The following is a 7,837-nucleotide window of genomic DNA, read 5'->3' on the forward strand; positions in this document are numbered from 1 at the left end:
AGTTTAAGAGCTTCACCTCTTACACTATCTGTAATATAAAAGTTGTATACTATGTGGTGTGACCACTTCCGCATCTACAATACATCCGGAAAGTATTCACAGCGCTTCACTTTTTCCACATTTTGTTATGTTACAGCCTTATTCCAAAATGGAATAAATTCATTTTTTCCCCTCAAAATTCTACACACAATACCCCATAATGGCAACGTGAAAAAAGTTTTTTTGAGATTTTTGCAAATTTATTAAAAATAAAAAAACTAAGAAATCACATGTACATAAGTATTCACAGCCTTTGCAATGAAGCTCAAAATTGAGCTCGGGTGCATACTGATTCCACTGATCGTCCTTAAGATGTTCCTACAGCTTAACTGGAGTCCACCTGTGGTAAATTCAGTTGATTGGACATGATTTGGAAAGGCACACACCTGTCTATATAAGGTCCCATACTTGACAGCGCATGTCTGAGCACAAACCAAGCATGAAGTCAAAGGAATTGTCTGTAGACATCCGAGACAGATTGTCTCGAGGAACAAATCTGGGGAAGGGTACAGAAAAATATCTGCTGCTTTTAAGGTCACAATGAGCACAGTAGCCTCCATCATCTGTAAATGGAAGAAGTTTGGAACCACCAGGACTCTACCTAGACCTGGACGGCTGTTTAAACTGAGCGATCGGGGGAGAAGGACTCTAGTCAGCAGAGGCGTAGCGTGGAGACATGACACAGGGAGCAGGGTCATGTCACAGCTCCCCCACCCACCATCACACATACATACATACATACATACATAGATTCACACATATTTAGGCACAGACATACATAAACAAACATATACTGTATACATATATACACATACAGTCAGAGGCGTAACAAGGGTAGGGAGAGTGGGGCATGTGCCCTGGGCGCCTTAGCAGGCCCAGGAGAGGGGGGCGCCGCCGGCGGCCAGGGCATCATGCCCCACTCGCCCCTGTCACGTCGAAATGTGAGGGGAGGAGAGCGCAGCGTCTCTCCCTCCCCTCACCGCCGCTGCCAGCACTAGCAGCGCTCCTGTGTCTGGTCTCCGGCGGCGTTAGCCAATCAGAGCTTGGGAACCGGCTCCTGATTGGCTGACGGTCCGCGAGCTCTGATTGGCTAGCGAACCGGCGCCAGACAGCTGCCGGAAACCTGGAGCGGTGAGGGGAAGCTGCGCTCTCCTCCCCTCACATATCAACAAGCGGTGAATGACCGGTGGGGGGGGGGGGCGGCACAGTGGGGCATGTGTCTGGCATTGAGTGGGGCATGTATCTGGCACTGTGGGGCATGCATCTGGCACTGTGGGGCATGCATCTGGCACTGTGGGGCATGTATCTGGCACTGTGGGTTAATGTATCTGGCACTGTGGGGCAATGTATCCGGCACTGTGGGGCATGTATCCGGCACTGTGAGGCATGTATCCGGCACTGTGGGGCATTGTATCTGGCACTGTGGGGCAATGTAACTGGCACTGTGGGCCATTTCCAGTGGCCACACCCCTTCTGGTGCGTGGCCACACCCCTTTGGCGCGCGCACATGCTTCTTTTGGTGTTTTTTTTTTTGGGGGGGGGGACGCCATTTTCCATCTTGTCCTGGGCTCCGAAAACCCTAGCTACACCTCTGCATACAGTATGCACAAATATATACACATATACACACACACACAGATATACATAAACACAAACATATACACAAATATATACACAGATATACACAGACATATATAAACACACATATACACACTCATATATAAACAAATACACACACAGATATACACAGACCTACATAAACACACATATACACAGATATATACACATATACACACAAACACACACAAATATACACACAGACATATACATATACACTCAGACATACATAAACACACACATATACTCACACATACAATATACAAAGATATATACACAAACACACTCATACATGTATACACATAAACACATATGCATACAGACATTTACACACACACACACACACACACACACACACACACACACACACACACACACACACACACACACACTCATAAATACACAGTATACACAGACATAAACACATACAGTATACACACATTAATTCTCACCAGGGCAGCTCCTCGTTCTAGCCTGGAGGGGCGGAGCTTCTATGTGATTGACAGGCTGGGCCTCCATGGGTAGAAGGAAACAACAGAGGAAAGGGAAGGGGTGGCCACCACACTGCCTGCATGTTCCAGATCACTGAATGCAGATACCTGACAGCCAGGAAGGTTCTTCTGACAAGTTTCCAAAATTCACTTCCCTAACAACACACCACAGTGCACTGCACTTGACTCTCTGCACTGCAATCAGTGACATGCAACATGCAGGCAGTGTGATGGCCACCCCTTCCCTCTCTTCTAGTCATCTCCTCCTACCACAAGCTCTGTTACAGGGAGCCAACGCCTTCAGTCCCCAGCGGCACCTGGAGCTCAAGCTCCACTTGCTCCACACCTCCTACGCCCCTGCTAGTCAGGGAGGTGACCAAGAACCTGATGGTCACTCTGTCAGAGCTACAGCATTCCTCTGTGGAGAGAGAACCTTTCAGAAGGACAAGGATCTCTGCAGCAATCCACCAATCAGGCCTGTAAGGTAGAGTGGCCAGATAAAAGCCACTCCTTAGTAAAAAGGACATGGCAGCCAACCTGGAGTTTGCCAAAATGCACCTGAAGGACTCTCAGACCATGAGAAACAAAATTCTCTGGTCTGATGAGACAAAGATTGAACTCTTTGCGTGAATGCCAGGCATCATGTTTGGAGGAAACCGGGAACCAGGCTCATCACCAGGCCAATCTAGGAACCAGGCTCATCACCAGGCCAATACCATCCCTACAGTGAAGCCTGGTGGTGGCAGCATCATGCTGTGGGGATGTTTTTTAGCAGCAGGAACTGGGAGACTAGTCAGGATAGAGGGAAAGATGAATGCAGCAATGTACAGAGACAATCTGGATGAAAACCTGCTCCAGAGCACTCTTGACCTCTGACTGGGGCGACAGCTCATCTTTCAGCAGGACAACGACCCTAAGCACACAGCCAAGATAGCAAAGGAGTGGCTTCAGGACAACTCTGTGAATGTCCTTGTGTGGCCCAGCCAGAGCCCAGACTTGAATCCATTTGAACATCTCTGGAGAGATCTGAATGGGTATTGTGTGTATAATTTTGAGGGAAAAATGAATTTATTCCATTTTGGAATAAGGCTGTAACATAACAAAATGTGGAAAAAGTGAAGCGCTGTGAATACTTTCTGGATGCACTGTAAATCACTGTATTAGGCTACAAGAAGCAGCTTTTTAATTAACATTTTTCCTAGCTGTGCACCGACGCTTCCCATCCAACCTGATGGAGCTTGAGAGGTGCTGCAAAGAGGAATGGGCGAAACTGGCCAGAGATAGGTGTGCCAAGCTTGTGGCATCGTATTCAAAAAGACTTGAGTCTGTAACTGCTGCCAAAGGTGCATCAACAAAGTATTGCGCAAAGGCTGTGAATACTTATGTACATGTGATTTCTTAAGATTATTATTTTTAATAAATTTGCAAAAATCTAAAACAAAAACCTTTTTTTTCACGTCCTTATGGGGTATTGTGTGTAGAATTTTCAGGGGAAAAATTTATTTATTCCATTTTGGAATAAGGCTGTAACATAACTAAAAGTGGAAAAGGGGATTTTTGTTACTTACCGTAAAATCTCTTTCTCTGATTCCATCTGGGGGACGCTGCGCACTTACTGATGGGTTAGAGTGTGTGGGATGGGGAGTTTGGCAAAGAACCTATAGAAACTAACCCCTCCCCCCTCTAACCCCTCCCATCTCCAGCCTGACTAGCAGATCACCTCAGTTTACGTTTAGCAAAGCCGGAAGAGACAGAACAGAACATAACCAATAATTCCAGACAAAACTACGGGAGGGATCGCAGCGTCCCCCAGATGGAATCAGAGAAAGAGATTTTACGGTAAGTAACAAAAATCCTCTTTTCTCTTTAATCCATCTGGGGGACGCTGCACACTTACTGATGGGATTTCCCAAAGCAAGCTAATTAGAGGAGGGAGAAACAGATGGCATAGCCGCCTGCAAAATTTGACGCCCAACAGAGGCAGTCTCCAAACCGAAAGTATGAAAACGGTAAAACTTAGTGAAGGTATGCACAGACGACCAGGTCGCCGCCCTACACAGCTGCACGACAGAAACACCACCGCGAACAGCCCAGGAAGCTCCCACAGCCCTAGTCGAATAAGCCCTCAATGAGTCAGGAACAGGCAACGCCGAAGAAATATAAGCCTGCCGAATAGCAGACGTAACCCAGCGTGCCACCGTATTCTTAGAGGCCGGCCAGCCTCGCTTAGGAGCATCGATCAAAACCAACAAGGTATCCGTACGACGAATATCCTTAGTACGGGACAAATACATTTGTAAGGCTCTAACAACATCTAATAACTCTAAATGACAATCCTGTCCAGAAGACTCCGGAACAAACGCTGGAAGGACTATGTCCTGATTCATATGGAAAGCCGACACAACCTTTGGCAAGAAGGAAGCCTTTGTATGTAAGATCACTCGATTTTCATGAAAGACCAACAAGGGCGGTTTGCAAGAAAGCGCCGCTAACTCGGAAACACGCCTGGCCGAAGCAATGGCCAAAAGAAAAACCACCTTTCTCTTACGTCCTAGAGGATGCTGGGGACTCCGTAAGGACCATTGGGTATAGACGGGCTCCGCAGGAGATAGGGCACCTAAAAAGAACTTTGACTATGGGTGTGCACTGTCTCCTCCCTCTATGCCCCTCCTCCAGACCTCAGTTAGATCTTGTGCCCAGAGGAGAATGGGTGCACTGCAGAGAGCTCTCCAGAGTTTTCTGTTGAAGAAGAATTTTATTAGGTTTTTTATTTTCAGGGAGTCCTGTTGGCAACAGGCTCCCTGCATCGTGGGACCGAGGAGAGAGAAGCAGAGCTGGCTTGTCAAGTTGGGCACTGCTTCTAAGGCTACTGGACACCATTAGCTCCAGAGGGAGTCGGAACACAGTTATCACCTGGGGTTCGTCCCGGAGCCGCGCCGCCGTCCTCCTCACAGATGCCGAAAGATAGAAGCCGGATAGAGAAGGCAGAAGACATCTTAGGCGGCAGAAGACATCAGATCTTCATGAGGTAAGGCGCACAGCGGTAAGGCGCGCAGCGGTAAGCTGCGCGCCATTGCTCCCAGTCACACACACACAGAGCAGCACTGAAGGGTGCAGGGCGCAGGGGGGGGGGGCCAGGGCGCAGGGGGGGGGGGCTCCCTGGGCAGCAATAAACCTCACATTTGGGCAAATACAGGTTGATTAGGCTGCGGAGGCAGTAAATCTATGATCCCCCGCCATTTTTATTGAAAAATCACTGGGACCGAAGCCCGCCGTCGGGTGGGCGGGGTTTGATCCTCAGCACTAACCAGCGCCATTTTCTCCACAGAAGCTGCATGAGGAAAACGCTGGCTCCCTGGTCTCTCCCCTGCTGAACTTCACAGGCTGGAAAAAAGAGGAGGGGGGCACATTAGCGACGCAGTGAGTGGGAATTGGCATATTATATATAGAAAAGCGCTATCTGGACATATTTTTTCCAGTGTTTTTAAGCGCTGGTGTGTGCTGGCATACTCTCTCTCTGTCTCTCCTTAGGGCCTGGTTGGGGTTTTGTCCCCTTATAGGTTAATCCCTGTGTGTGTGGGGTGTCGGTACGTGTGTGTCGACATGCCTGAGGCGGAAGGCTTCTCCAAGGAGGAGGTGGAGCAAATGAGTGGTGTCCCCCCGTCGGTTGTGCCGACTCCAGATTGGATGGACATGTGGCATATGTTGAATGCAAGTGTGGCATCTTTACATAAAAGGCTTGATAAGGCTGAATTAGGGGGAACATCAGGGGGGTCAATCCTCGGATTGGACCGACTCACAGGGCCCGTCGGGGTCTCAAAAGCGTCCCTTAACACAAGACACTACTACCGACACGGATTCTGATTCCAGTGTCGACTATGACAAAGTAAAATTGCACCCTAGGGTGACTAAAACCATTCAGTGTATGATTGTGGCAATAAGGGATGTGTTGCATATTGTGGATGAACCCTCGGTCCCCGACACAAGGGTACACATGTTTAAGGAAAAGAAACAGATTATTAACTTTCCCACATCTCATGTATTGAATGATTTCTTTGGGAAAGCTTGGGAGACTCCGGAAAAGAGACAGCAGATCCCCCAAAAGAATTTATATGGCATACCCCTTCCCTAAGCAGGACAGGGAGATTTGGGAATCACCCCCCACTGTGGACAAGGCCCTGACGTGCTTGTCCAAGAAAGTGGCGCTACCGTCTCCTGACACAGCAGCCCTTAAGGACCCTGCAGATCGCAGGCAAGAAACTACCTTAAAGTGTATTTATTCTCATACGGGTGCTGTGCTAAGACCGACAATTGCGTCGGCATGGGTGTGTAGCGCAATTGCAGCTTGGACAGATGAGCTGACAGATCAATTTGATAATATGGATAAGGATACTATATACCTAACTGTAGCCCATATTAAAGACGCAGTCTTATTTATGAGGGATGCTCAAAGGGACATTGGATTGCTAGCTTCTAGGGCCAATGCCATGTCTATCTCAGCGAGAAGATCCTTATGGACTCGCCAATGGACGGGTGATGCGGATTCCAAAAAACATATGGAAGTACTACCCTATAAGGGTGATGTATTGTTTGGGGATGGGCTGACGGACCTGGTTTCCACAGCTACAGCAGGTAAATCAAATTTTTTACCATATATTCCCCAACAGCAAAAGAACGTAACACCCTATCAGATGCAGTCCTTTCGGTCGCACAAGTCCAAAAGAGGTCGGGGATCCTCTTTCCTCGCCAGAGGTAAGGGCAGAGGCAAGAGAGCACCTGCTTCGGCAGGTGCCCAGGAACAAAAGTCCTCCCCGGCTGCTCCAAAACCCACAGCATGACGCTGGGGCTCCCCTGAGGGAGTCCGCACCGGTGGGGGCACGTCTTCGACTTTTCAGTCAGGCCTGGGTCAGTTCGGACCTGAATCCCTGGGTGTTGGAAATAGTTTCCCAGGGTTATAAATTGGAATTCGAGGAGGTGCCCCCGTGCCGATTTTTCAAATCGGCCCTACCAGCTTCCACATCGGAAAGGGATATAGTGTTAGCTGCAATTCAAACGCTGTGTATACAGCAAGTGATAATCAAGGTTCCCCTGCACCAGCAGGGAAGAGGTTACTACTCAACCCTATTTGTGGTCCCGAAACCGGACGGTTCGGTCAGACCTATTTTGAATCTGAAATCCCTAAACCTGTACATAAAAAGATTCAAATTCAAAATGGAATCTCTCAGAGCGATAATAGCCAACATGGAGGAGGGGGAGTTTATGGTGTCTCTGGACATAAAGGATGCGTACCTTCATGTCCCCATATATGCCCCCCATCAGGAATACCTGAGATTCGCTGTACAGGATTGTCATTACCAATTTCAGACGTTGCCGTTTGGACTCTCCACGGCCCAGAGGATTTTCACCAAGATAATGGCGGAAATGATGGTGGTCCTGCGCAAGCATGGAGTCACAATTATCCCATACTTGGACGATCTCCTGTTAAAAGCGAGATCAAGGGAGAAATTGCTGAGCAGTGTGGCGCTCTCTCTGAGAGTGCTCCAGCAACACGGTTGGATTCTAAATCTACCGAAGTCACAGTTGATTCCGACAACTCGACTACCGTTCCTAGGTATGATACTGGATACGGAACAAATGAAGGTCTTCCTTCAATGGGACCTTCTGGACAAGTGGTCCGGGTCCCATCTGCA

Source organism: Pseudophryne corroboree, chromosome 1 (genome assembly GCF_028390025.1).
Source record: "Pseudophryne corroboree isolate aPseCor3 chromosome 1, aPseCor3.hap2, whole genome shotgun sequence".
Lineage (NCBI taxonomy): Eukaryota > Metazoa > Chordata > Amphibia > Anura > Myobatrachidae > Pseudophryne > Pseudophryne corroboree.